This window comes from Panthera tigris, chromosome B1, assembly GCF_018350195.1.
Source record: "Panthera tigris isolate Pti1 chromosome B1, P.tigris_Pti1_mat1.1, whole genome shotgun sequence".
Taxonomy (NCBI): Eukaryota; Metazoa; Chordata; class Mammalia; order Carnivora; family Felidae; genus Panthera; species Panthera tigris.
The window spans coordinates 56,308,788-56,322,644 of NC_056663.1; the positions used below are offsets into that span (position 1 = coordinate 56,308,788).

Below are 13,857 nucleotides of genomic sequence, written 5' to 3' on the forward strand. Positions count from 1 at the left end.
TTAGAGCGTCCAGAAGGAACTGGCCCTGACAATTCCTCAGTTTTATATTTCTGGCATCCAGAATTATGAGAGGATTGATTAATATTGTGTTAATCCACCAAGTCTGTGCTAATTTGTTGTAACAGCCCTAGAAAATTCATACAGATACCAGTGAAAGATTTTGAGCACAGGAGCTCTGTCCTTTAAAAGCATTAACTTGTTTAGAAAGGTAAGAGTGGAAAGTTGAGGGGAACACAATAAACAGAAGAAATTGCTATACTACCTTTGCTATAACTAGTAATAAAAATTAGAAGCAGAAGCAGAGTAAGAAAATGGGGCAGTGCTATTCCCCTGGGAGGTAACTAGAACTATGTGGAAGACACTTCGAGTTGTCATAATGACTAGGGGATGCTTCAGGCATGTACTGCCTAGGGCTCAGGATGCTAACACCCTAGAACTTGTTGAGATATTCTGCACAACTAAGAGTTCACACAACTATAATTCCAACAGCACCTACAATGAGAAACAGTGAAAAAAAAAAAACAGCAAAGGACCAAGTATCATACACTTGTTTAGAGTACTTAAGGGTCTCATTTTGCTACTGGCATCATGCTTTTATGCTATGCTTTTGCTACTTACAATAGGAAAAAAAAGCAAATCCAAAAATTTTAGATGCCACAAAAAAGGAATATCACATTAGGGGAGAAGAAGTTTTTTTTCAAACTTAAATATTATTTTTGTTTTCATATTATAAAATAAATACATGAAAATGTGAGTAGAGTCATACAATATCACCAATTAATAAATCAGTATCTAATAAATAATAAAATAGATATAAAATGAACAGGATAATAATTAGATAATAACCATTTCAAATAACTATGACTTTTTTTCCAAAATGTTTTCTCTAGGGATGACATTTCAAGAGAAAAAAAAAATGTATCTGGAAAAAACACTGAGAGGGGGAAAAAAAAAAACATACATCAGATTCACAAAGCTGTTTTCTGGATGTTAAGAGCCAATGACTGAAAGAAAGACTCAGCTGGGAAAATAGATGATATATAAACTGAAAGATTAAGGTTTCTCTTTAATGGAAGGCCATGATCCATCATTTACTGCGAAACCCAAACAAGAAATAAGTACACCTGTTGACATTCAACAAACATTCAATATGCCCAAGAGCACACAGTTGTTTATAATCTAGTAGCTTTTTATCAAACTGAAAACACATTTTACAATATAGCATCAGTTATCTAAAGCTTCCTGGTGCTTGAAAGAGTAATGAGAAAATATCAGTAGGTAGGTGGTGGTTATTGTTGGAATATACTTAGAGTTTTTGCTATGATTAGTTATCTACTGTATTCTTAGCTTATTTTTCAATTCCTACCGGTAAATTATTGCCAAAACATCTGTTTTCTTGGAGCATTTTGGGGTATCTTAGGCTAAGCTATTGTTTTTAAATTTCTTAAAATTCCAAGAGTAATTTTTCAAGATTGCTTTTTAAGAGGAAACTTACACTATTCCTGACCAATAGGAAATATTGGAACCATTCTTATTTGGCTTTATATGTATAAATGCTATCCTCAGTTTTGCTGTTTAAACCATCAGTCTCATTCATATAAGTAAAAGTGATGGTGAACAAACATTTTCCCTTCTTTTCTCTGAATTTATTTCTGCATTACCTTCTTTTAATTTATGTTAGACAAGTAAATTTTATTTCCTTTTAGCTAGGAAAGATGAGATTTGTTAGTAATCAGTCAACTTTTTCTAGATGAAATTCAAATGATACTATCCCTTTGACTCTTCTTTTGAATAATAGGGGTTTTTTGTAATTGATTCTGGATTCTAAAATATATTTACCACCTCATATTCAATACTTGGTTAGGAGGATGCTCCTAGTATAATATTCTACATTTTTTCTTGGATGCTAACAATAAAAATGCAAGGTGAACTTCTCCATTCCATGAGTTCAATCAAGTACTTAGTGAACAGCTATTATTGGGATGCCTGATATAGGTATAATAACAACAACAAAAACAACAAATAAATAAGGAAGAGACAGGCCCTTTCTCAAGAAGATAACATTCTACACACAATGATAACTGTTGTTGGTTGGACTATTCAGGAAACAGATTTACACTAATATCTACTTGCAGGAAGTTTATTAATGAGAAAGAGGAAGAAAAGGAGGATTGTTATGCAACCACAACAAAACATCACCAAAACTAGTGGCGAAGTCTGAAACTGGGATGGCCTTCAGAGCCGTCCCAATTTTGAGTTGAGCATTAGTATCCCTTCATTAGTCAGTCATTTTATATGAGCTGCCTCTGGGAAGGAGGCAAGATTATTATATATTATTTATGCTTGTTACTTGAGCCCAAATTATGACTAGATGATAAGGAAAGTATCAGGTGAAAAAAATACCGGAATATGCAGTGGATTACATCACAAAAGGGGAAACCCAAGATTAGGAAACCTGACTCTTAGAATGGGCAAAAACTTGCCTACCTTTGCCTTGGAAGGAGATATTATTTTTATTATATTGGAATGGACATCCAAGATATCTCCACCTTCCTAGGCTATTTGCTGTACGTCTTTGCAAAGATGGCCCAGGACAAGGGCATTCGGTGCCTCTGCTCTCAAGGTGTGCAGAAATACAAGAAATCCATGGAGGACTTTCTCCCAACAAATACTGTTGAATTGTATGTCCTTCTGTGAATATGGACTGTTGCATTTCATTGGTGTTAAAGTTGGCTCGTCATGATGAAAACAAATTTCTGTTAAAGTAAGTAATGACTTACAGGAATTTATAGTTAGCTTGCCATGATTCCTCAGGACTAACGGAGATGATACCTTTAACCCTATATTTATATAGACAATAAATGATTATTTTAAAAATGACTTCACACTTTAAAGTTAACTGTGTCTAGGTAAACCATTTACCCTGTCCACACCTTTTTTTTCAACCTATTTTCCTTTTGGGACTAAGCAAACTGCTGTTATTTAAATTTCCAAGTTTTTGCTGGTACTCTGGAAATGTAAACAAGAAAGGTTCAGACCTTGGGGTGCCTGGGTGGCTCAGTCCCTTAAGCTTCTGACTCTTGTTATGGGCTCAGGTCATGATCTCACATTTCATGAGTTTGAACCCACATTGGGCTCTGTGCTGACAGCACAGAGCCTCCTTGGGACTCTGTCTTCCCCTCCCACACTCTTTCTTCTCTCTAAAATAAACAGAAAAGGTTCAGATCTTTCGTATAATCTCAGTATAAATATAAATGTACAGATGTGTAAATTACTACTCCATGAACATGAAGTCCTATGACCTGGATGTACACTTAACTACATTATTTACTATGCCTTGGATATACTGCACACTTATATCATGATAAAATGAGAGTTTTAGTTTTTATGATGCCTAAGACCTTTCCCAAAGTTAATATACTATTATTTTGTGAAGACTGGCATAGTATTAAAGTGAGACACGTCCTTGATTGTATTTCCCAATTTTCCTTCTCCTAATAATTTCTTTATTGAAAATGGAAGGGACAAAAGCCACTGGATTAGCACTGCCAGTTCAATGCATCTACACTCTAGGTGTCCTGTCTCTCACAAAACTTCAACACATGTCCCAGTTTCTGAGACACTCTGTTATTTACCTTCTGATGAGGTTCTAAAATCCTACTGTTATACAACATTGTCTTTTTCCATCTTAACATATAAAAAAGATTCATTTCTCTGAGTTTTCAATTTTTAGTAACTGTTTTGTTTGTTTTCAAACAGAAGCAGTTCACTTAAATTTGTTCACTGAAAAGCTCTTCTGGTTTTCCTTCCCATAACCCCCATTTAAATATATATATATATTTATTTATATATATAAATTTATATATATTATATATATATTATATATTATATATATTATATATTTATATACATAAATTTATATATATAATATATATATATATATAAATTGATTCTAATTTTGCTTCTTTGACATTGTAGGCGGTGTTGTAATGAATAACCAAATTCAAAAACAGAGGCTACAGTTTAGAAGGTTCTAACTACGAAAGACAGACACCTACATAAAATCTGTGCTGGTCTCCTTTACATACAAAATGGTTTTCAATTGAACTTCTCATAAGGAAGGTAAGAAGAAATAAGAGACAAGGAAAAAGATAATGGAATTATTTCACTTTCTTTCTGTTCTTCTACAACTTCAACTAAGAAAAACAGATCAAAACTGAAGGTCTACAAAAATGACCTTTAGTTTTTCTTTTATGTTCTTAGAGAGGTTTTTGGGAGGACATTGTTTTTATCTTACTTCAGGAAAACAGGTGGCTCATTTCTACTTAAATCCTGGCCTTATCACGTGAGGCATCTGTTTTTTTACAGAAAGAGATTTTAACCTCACATTGCTAATCACTCTGTGGGATCCATACATTATCATAAGTAGATATTTAACTAAAAAAATTCTAGGGGCACCTGGGTGGCTCAGTTCGTTGAGTGTCCGACTTCAGCTCAGGTCATGATCTCCTGATTTGTGAATTTCAGCCCTATATCGGGCTTGCTGCTCTCAGCAAGGAGCCTTCTCTGGATCCTCTGTCCCCTTCTCTCTCTGCCCCTCGCCCACTTGTTTGTCTCTCTCAAAAATAAATTAAACATTAAAAATTTTCTTAAAAAAAGAAAGAAAAATAAATCTAAAAAAAGATAAAAATATTAACTCTGAAAGTTATACACATTAAATTGGATAAAGGTCTAATGGAACACTAAAACAACACAACAAATTTAAAAATTATTTTGCAGAACTGTAATTGCTCACAAATCTCTAAGATGGCGGTATTTTTTTTTTAAATATGTTTATTTATTTATTTTTGAGAGAGCCCAATATGGGGCTCAATCTCACAAACCACGAGACCATAACCTGAACCAAAATTAAGAGTTGGTCACTTAACTGACAGCCACCCAGGCAACCCCAGTCGGTAGTATTTTTAAAATTCTTTCAAATGGCTCAGGTTTAATTTCTTGTCTGTGTGGATACTACCTGATGATTAATTCACTAAAATATTTGTATTCATATATGGTAACAATTTCCCAACTGAATTATAATTTTATCCAAAAAAAATTCTTACATATCATACTCTAATTTTCTTAGAATTACATAGCTTGTGAAAGATGGTACAAGGTGAGGTCCTAATGGTTATACTTAATATGTCATTAGTTATAATGTTTGATCTTGAAATTCTACTTTATTCCAAATAAAATATTTTCTATTTATCGAGTTGAAAAAGAATCTCATATACATCCTAATTATTATATATTTCCTAGGTTAAGGGATATTTTACAATATTCATTTTTCCAAATTTAATTTACGAGCTGTGGGTGAAAGGAGATTACAAGCTTTCCTAATGAGAAAACAAAGAGACTGTAGTATAAAATACTTTTTTAGATATTTCATTTAATTAGCATATTATCCATTCACTAAAATGTTGAAGATAATGAATTTTCTTTCAAAAACTGAATAAAAAGCCACATTTTTTTGAAACAAAAAAATATGGACAATGGGCTACAGAATCCCTGTAAAAAAGTAAAGTTTATGATGTACCATTTTTCACCCTTGTTCCTAGAATTTATTTTTGTTACAAATTAGTAGGTTAATTGCATTTAACTGATCAATAGAGGTTGAAATGAGACTACTAATACAGGGTTTCTAAATATCAGAATGTATTAATTTTATTCTCTAAAAGACATTTTCATAAACAATGCATTCTGTCGTTAATAGAGTATAAAAACAAATGCAAATCTAGTTTTAAAAATGTTTTTATTTAGCCACTTCATATACTATGACCATTAAAGCTAAACAAAATTTATCTATTCACAAACACTGTAGAAATGACATTATTTTCAATGTTTTGTGTTTGTTATACGTAGATACAGCCCACTCATTTCCTTATTCTTTATTTTATTTATTTCTTTTTGGGGAATTAACTATATTTTGTCTTAGTAATTTTCAAATACACATGGACTCAAAACTTAACCCAAAATATGGTTGACAAAATTTTTATTTAAATTCCAGTTAGTTAACATACAGTATAATATTAGTTTCAGGTGTACGATACACTGATTTAACATTTCCATACAACACCAGTGCTCATCATGGCAAGTGCACTCCTTAATCCCTGTCAACTATTTAACCTCTCCCCCACCCATCTCCTCTCTGTTAACCATCAGTTTGTTATCTATAGTTAAGAGTCTGTTTCATGGTTTGCCTCTCTCCGTTTACCTTTGCTCATTTGTTTTTTCTTAAATTCCAAATATGACTAAAATCAGATGGTATTTATCTTTCTCTGACTGACTTACTTCACTTAGTATAATATTCTCTAGCTCCATCTATGTTGTTACAAATGGCAAGATTTCATTCTTCTTATGGCTGAGTAATATTCCATTGTATATATATACACCACGTCTTCTTTATCCATTCATTAGTAGATGAACACGGGCTATTTCCATAATTTGGTTATTATAGATAAGGCTGCTATAAACATAGGGGTGCATGTATCCCTTTGAATTAGTATTTTTGTATTCTCTGAGTAAATACCTAGTAGGGCAATTGCTGGATTGTAGGGTAGTTCTATTTTTAGCTTTTTGAGGAAACTCCATGTTGTTTGCCACAGTGCACTGGTTTGCATTCCAACCAACAGTGCAAGAGAGTTCCCCTTTTCCACATCCTCACCAACACCTGTTGTTTCTTGTGTTGTTGATTTTAGCCATTCTGACACGTGTGAAGTGACATCTTATTATAATTTTATTTTGTATTTCCCTGATGATCACAGATGTTGAGCATCTTTTCATGTGTCTGCTCACCATCTGTATGTCTTCTTTGGAAAAATGTGTATTCATGTCTTCTGCCCATTTTTTTGTCTTTTATCCATTTTTAACTGGATTGTTCTTTTTTGGGGTGTTGACTTTTATAAGTTCTCTATATACTTTGGATACTAACCCTTTTTGTCATTTGCAAACATCTTCTCCCATTCCATAGGCTGTCTTCTAGGTATTTTCACTGTGCAGATTTTTTTTTTTTATCAAGTCCCAGTAGTTTATTTTTGCTTTTGTTTCCCTTCCCTCAAAAGACAATCTAGAAAGAAGTTGCTATGGCTGATATCAAAGAGGTTACTGCCTGTGTTCTCCTCTAAGATTTTATGATTTCAGGTCTCACATTTAGGTCTTTCATCCATTTTGAGTGTGTGTGTGTGTGTGTGTGTGTGTGTGTGTGTGTGTACGGTGTAAGAAAGAAGTCCAGTTTTCTTATTTTGTATGTTGCTGTCCACTTTCTCTAACACTATTTGTTGAAGAGACTGTGTTTTTCCCATTGGATGTTCTTTCTTGCCTTGTCAAAGATTAACTGACTACATAGTGGTAGGTTCACTTCTGGATTTTCTTTCCTGTTTCTTTTCTGTTCTGTATTTTGTGCCAGCACCATACTGTCTTGATCACTACAGCTTTATAATATATCTTGAAATCTGGAATTGTGATGCCTCCAGCTTTGCTTTTCTTTTTCAACGTTGCTTTTGCTATTTGGGGTCTTTTGTGTTTCCATACAAATTTTAGGATTGTTTGTTCTAGCTCAATGACAAATGCAGGTGGTATTTTGAAATGGACTGTATTAAATGTGTAGATTGCTTTGGGCAGCATAGACAATTTAATAATATTTACTTTTTTGATCCATTAACATGGAATGCTATTCCATTTCTGTCTGTCATCTTCAATTTCTTTCATTAGTATTTAATAGTTTTCATAGTAAAGGTTTTTTACTTCTTTGGTTAGGTTTATTCCTAGGTGTCTTATTGTTTTTGGTGCAACTGTAAACAGGATTGATATTTTAATTTTTATTTCTGCTGCTTCATTATTGGTGTGTAGAAATGCAACAGATTTCTGTTTGTTGATTTTGTATCCTACAACAGTACTGAATTTATCAATTATGGCAGGTTTTTTTTTTATGGAATCTTTCAGGTTTTCTATATAGAGTACCATGTCATCTGTAAAGAGTGAAAATTTTCCTTCTTCCTTGCTGATTTGGATTCTGTCTATTATCTATCTATCTATCTATCTATCTATCTATCTATCTATCTATCATCCATTTTTTCTGTCTGATTGCTGCAGCTAGGACATCCAGTACTATGTTAAATAACGGTGGTAAGAGTAGACACAACCCTGTCTTGTTCCTCACCATAAAGAAAAAGATCTCAGGCTTTCCCTATTGAGCATATTAGCTGTGGGTTTTCACATGTGGCCTTTATTATGCTGAGGTATGTTTCCTCTAAACCCACCTTGTTGAGGATTTTTATCATGAATGGATGTTCTTATTGTCAAATACTTTCCTGCATCTATTGAAATGATCATATGGTTCTTATTCTTACATTTTTTTAAGTAGGCTTCATACCCAGTGTCGAGCACAACTCACAACCCTGAGATCAAGACCTGAGCTGAGGTCAAGAGTCAGACACTTAACCAACTGAGACACCCAGGCACCCCATCCTTGCTTTTATTAATCTGGTGTGTCATGTTAATTCAATTGCGAATGTTGAACTACCCTTGCAAACTAGGAATAAATCCCACTTGATCGTGGTGAATTTTTTTAAAGTATTGTTGGATTTAGTTTGCTAGTAAAACTTAAAATTTTTTGCATCTACGTTCATCAGGGATATTGGCCTGTAGTTCTCTTTTGTAGTAGAATTTTTGTCTAGTTTTGGTAGTAGGATGACACTGGCTTCATAGAATAAATTTGGAAGTTTTACTTCCTTTTCTATTTTTTGGAATAGTTTTAGAAGAATAGTTATTAAATTTTCTTTAAATATTTGGTAGAATTTTGCTGTGAAGACATTTGGCTCTGGACTTTTGGTTGTTGGGAGTTTTTGATTACTGATTTAATTTCTTTGCTGGTTATTGGTCTGTTCTAGTTTTCTATTTTTTCTGTCACTGTTTTGGTAGTTTATGTTTCTAGGAATTTGTCCATGTCTTTTTTGTTGTTGTTGTTTGTTTAAAATTATTGCCCAGGATATTTTTTCCTTGTGTCTTGGTTGATTTTTTTTTCTTTTTTAATAACTATAAATTCAAGCTTATTGAAGCTTGCCTTTGTCTTGAAAAAAAAATAAAACAACTAAGCTGTCACATCAACCTGATTTCATTTGAAGAGAGAGATGATAGTTATCTTTCAAGAGTAAAATTTATACCACAAATGATGCAGGTCTAAGTCTAGTGGCACTAAAATCAGATGATAGCATTGTTGACAAAATTATAATCTGCTGGTGACATTTGTGGAAAAGAAGCCCTTTTCTTTTAAAATTTTTTTATAACAGTAAATTCTGTTAGGAATTTTTAAATAACAGTAAATTCTGTTAGGAAATTCTAAAATGTCTTACAGGCTAAAAGGGAATGAGGTTAGTAAAATGCTTCTACAGAGTTTGAATAAAATACTGGATTTGAGAGTTGCTGGAACTTGGATGTGTAAAAATAGGGTGGTAGGTTGGGTCATGCTTACAATGGTAACAAGTTCAAATAAACTACTGTAACAATACACCACTTCACAGGTCACATGCTTTTCCAGGGGTTTCTCTTTCCTTCAGTAGGTGCTGGCAGAAGGTGTGCTCAGTCGCTTTCCGATATAGATGTGTAGCCCCAAAGCCAAAACATGAGAGAGGAAGAAAGATGGAATGAACACTTCCAAGAAATCCTGTGGAGAAAACACCCCCTTTCTTCATGGCCCCACTTTTCCTCATGCTTAAAGCAATGGAACATTTGGGGTGTCTGAAGTGGAACTTCTTAGGTGGAATGTTTTCGGGTCTACTGAACCAGTTGGACACCCAGTCTACACTTTTCTTCAAAGGATCAACTTCTTTCTCTTCTTCTGCAACCTCTTCCTCTGAGAGTTACGGGCCCTACTGGCGTATATCTGCACACCAAACATAATTTGCCCATCCTCTTGTGGGGAAGGGCTGTCACAGTGAGAACTGGCTCTTGAACTACTCTGTCCTGATTCATGTTGTGTATGCAAAAGAGCCTTTTCCATGTCTCCACTGCAGACAGAAGATGAGGAAGGTACATGTTCTAGCCCCCTATTTTTCTCATTGTCATTATCATTGCCATTGCTGCTGTTCATAGAGAGTTCTACCCAGGAACTTTTGAGGCCAGCTGTCAGGGGCAAAGGCTGTTCACCTTCCTCGCAGTTGTTGTTGTGAGGGAGTGGTGGCTTCTCTACTAAATGAGATGACATTGTCAGGTGGCTGAAAGACCTGTGGTGGCAGCAAGACCATCTCTGGTTCTTGGGCCAGTCCATTTCTTTTTTTTTAAATTATGTTTTTAAATTTTATTTATATTCAAGTTACTTAGCATACAGTGTAGTCTTGGCTTCAGGAGTAGGACCCAATGATTCATGTCTTACACATGACACCCAGTGTTCATCCCCAAAAGTGTCCTCCTTAATTGCCATCACCCATTTTACCTATCCTCCCACCCATACCCTCCCCTGCAGCAACCCTCAATTTGCTGTCTTACAGGTTACCCAATTTTTTGGTATATGGTTATTCATAATATTCTCTTATAACTATTTCTATTTCTGTGGTGTTTGTTGTTATTTCTCCTTTCTCATTTATAATTTTATTTACTTGGGTACTTTCTTTTTTCTTTTTGATTAGTCTGGCTAGAGGTTTATCAATTTTATGTTTTGGGTTTGTTTTTTTTTTTTTCCCAAAGAACCAGCTCCTGGTTTCATTGATCTGTTGCACTGTTTTTTAGTCTCTATATCATTTATTTCTGCTCTAATATTTATTGTTTCCTTCCTTCTTCTGGATTTAGGCTTCATTTTTTAATTTTTTTCTAGCTCTTTTAGGTGTAAAGTTAGGTTATTTGAGATTTTTCTTGTTTCATGAGGTAGGCCTATACTGCTGTATACTTCCATCTTGTAACTGCTTTTGCTGCATCCCAAATGTTTTGTACCATTGTTTTTCATTTTCATTTGTTTCCGTGTATTTTTTAAATTTTTCTTTGATTTGGTTGACCCATTCATTGTCTAGTAGTATGTTGTTTAACCACCATGTATTTATAGTCTTTCCAAATTTTTTCTTGTGATTGACTTCTAGTTTCATAGCCTTGTGGTCAGAAACGATGCATGGTATGACTTCAATCTTTTTATATTTGTTGATTTGTGACTTGATATGTGATCTATTCTGGAGAATGTCTCGTGAACACTTGAAAAGACTGTGTACTCTACTATTTTAGGATAGAATGTTCTGAATATATCTGTTAAGTCCATCTGGTCCACTGTGTCATTCAAAGACATTGTTTCCTTGTTTATTTTCTGTTTAGATGACTTGTCCATTGATGTAAGTGGGATATTAAAGTCCCCTAATATTATTGCGTTATTATCAATTAATTTGTGTTTTTTATTAATTGTTTTATATATTTGAGTGCTTCCATGTTGGATGCATAAATATTTATAATTATATCTTCTTGTTGGATTGTCCCACCTATGAGCACATAATGCCATTCTTTGTCTCTTTTTACAGTATTTGTTTTAAAGTCTCATTTGTTTGATGTAAGTATTGCTATTCCAGCTTTCTTTTTACATCCATTTGTGTGATAAATGTTTCTCCATCCTCTCACTCAATCTGCAGGTGTCTTTAAGTCTAAAATGAGTCTCTCGTAGGCAGCATATATATGGGACTTGTTTTTTTTAATCAATTATGACACTCTATGTCTTTTGATTGGATTAGTCCATTTACATTCAGAATAATTATTGATAGATATGCATTTAGTGCCATTTTATTACTTCTTTTGTCATTGTTTCTGGAGATTTTCTTTGATCCTTTCTCATTTTTGTCACTTTTGCTCTCTCCTTTGTACTCAGAGTCCCCTTTAGTATTTCTGGTAGGACTGTTTTAGCGGTCATGAATTCCTTTAGTTTTTCTCCATCTGGGAAAGTCTTTCTCTCCCCTTCTATTCTGAATGATAGTATTCCTGGATAGAATATTGATGGCTGAAGGTTTTCATCATTCAGCACTTTAAATATACCATGCCACTGATTTCTGGCTTGCCAAGTTTCTGTTGAAAAACCTCGAGCTGGCCTTATGGATTTTCCCTTGTAAGTTAAGAACTACTTTTGTTTTTTGCTTTTAAGATTTTTTTCTTTATCATTATATTTTGTTAATTTAATTACATTATGTCTGGTGTTACCCTGCTTGTTATGGGAGTTCTCTGTGCCTCCTAGATTTGGGTGTCTGTTTCCTCCCCAAATTCGGGATGTTTTCTGCTATTATTTCTTGAAATAAAGTTTCTGACCCTTTTCTCTCTTCTGCAGGGACTCCTATGAGTGTTACGACATTTGACAGTCACTGAGTTCCCTAAGTCTATTACTGTATCCCATAATTCTTCTTTCTTTTGTTCAGCTTCATTATTTTCCATTATTTTGTCTTCTATGCCAATAATTCATTCCTCTGCTTCTTCCAGTCTGTTATTCATTGCATTAAGCCTGTTTCGAATCCTGTTTTACTGCATTCTTCATCTCTGATTGATTCTTTTGTAACCCTTTTATCTCTGTAGTAAGGGTCTCACTGATGTCTCATGTTCTTTTCTCAAGACCAGTGAGTAGTATCCTTTTGATTGTTTACATTCTCCACCGGGCATGTTACCTATATCTATTTTGCTTACATCTTTGACCATACTTAACTAGTTCTTCCATTTGGGATAAATTCCTATATCTTGGCATTTTGTCTAAGTCTCTGACTTTTGTGTGCTAGAAAAGCCTGTTATGTCTTCTGCTCCTGAAAGTAATGTTCTTATAAAGAAGAGGCCATGTAGAGCCCCAGGTCTGGCACTTCATGGAGTGTCTCCGGTGTGTACTGCATGCACTCTGCCGTTGCGTTACGGTTGTTAATCCTTCAGGAAAGCCATCCACGGAAGTTTTCCTTGCCTACTGTGGGCAGTGTTTGGTCCCTGTCCTGAACATGGTGGGTTTTAACTAGGTATGCAGTGGTCAGCTTGTTAAATGGGAGCTGATGTCAACTCCACCAGAACTGAGGCCCTGCGGACTTCTCTGATCAGGAGATGTGGTGTGGGCATGAGCTTTGCTGGTCTTCTGGGGGAGTGGCCTGCTGCACTGGAACTGAGACAAACTTGACTGAGAAGGGCAATCCTGCCAGAGCACAGTGGGGTGGGGCTTGGTTTAAAGAAGTTAGGCAGTGTCCAGTGTCAGTGGTATGCTGTTCCCTGCAGGTGCCTCTGTGTTTATGCTGAGGGGTGGGGAATAGAAAAGGCACTTGCCAGCAACTTCGTCCTGGAGAGGCATCTCTGTGAATGCTGCCTCTCAGGGAAGCCCTCAAAGAAGAGTGAGTGTGTGCCCTCGGCTTTCTTCAGATCACTGTTTCCACACTGTCAGCCTTGGAGTTGTTTGCCTGCCTTTTCTCCAGGAACAGAGCAGTGCCCTCCAGGCTTTATTCCAGCCAAGCCCACAGACTTTTAAAACTCTAGGCATTAAGCCTCACCGGTTGCAACAACTCATAAAATTCAGCCCCTCTAATCTTCCAAGCCAAGGGCTTTCAGGAAAGGTTCTCTTTGTGCATTCTCCTACATGTTCCTCTCTTTTGCTTTTCTCTGCAACCGCGGCGTTCTCTCCTACAAAGTACCCTGGAATCTCTTCTCCCCTAAACCACGTCTCTGCACTTCCTATATTCTTATATGTGGCCCCTTCTCTCCATTTAGTTGCAGAGTTTGTTCTGTCCGTCTTCAGGTTGATTTCTGGGATCCTTAGGATGATGTGATCATTATCTAGCTGTATTCATAGGACCCTAGATGAGCCTAGGGTCCTCCTATTCTGCCACCATCATGAACCAC

At 35.2% G+C, this 13,857-nt stretch overlaps 1 protein-coding gene and 1 pseudogene across 1 annotated transcript in view; both read right to left on the reverse strand.

Moving 5' to 3' along the window:
* The window catches only part of GALNTL6 (polypeptide N-acetylgalactosaminyltransferase like 6), a 1,186,276-nt gene that overhangs the window by 998,915 nt on the left and 173,504 nt on the right, over window positions 1–13,857 (reverse strand). The gene's annotated exons all lie outside the window — the stretch shown is intronic.
* On the reverse strand, window positions 9,593–10,243 carry LOC102948520 (annotated as a pseudogene).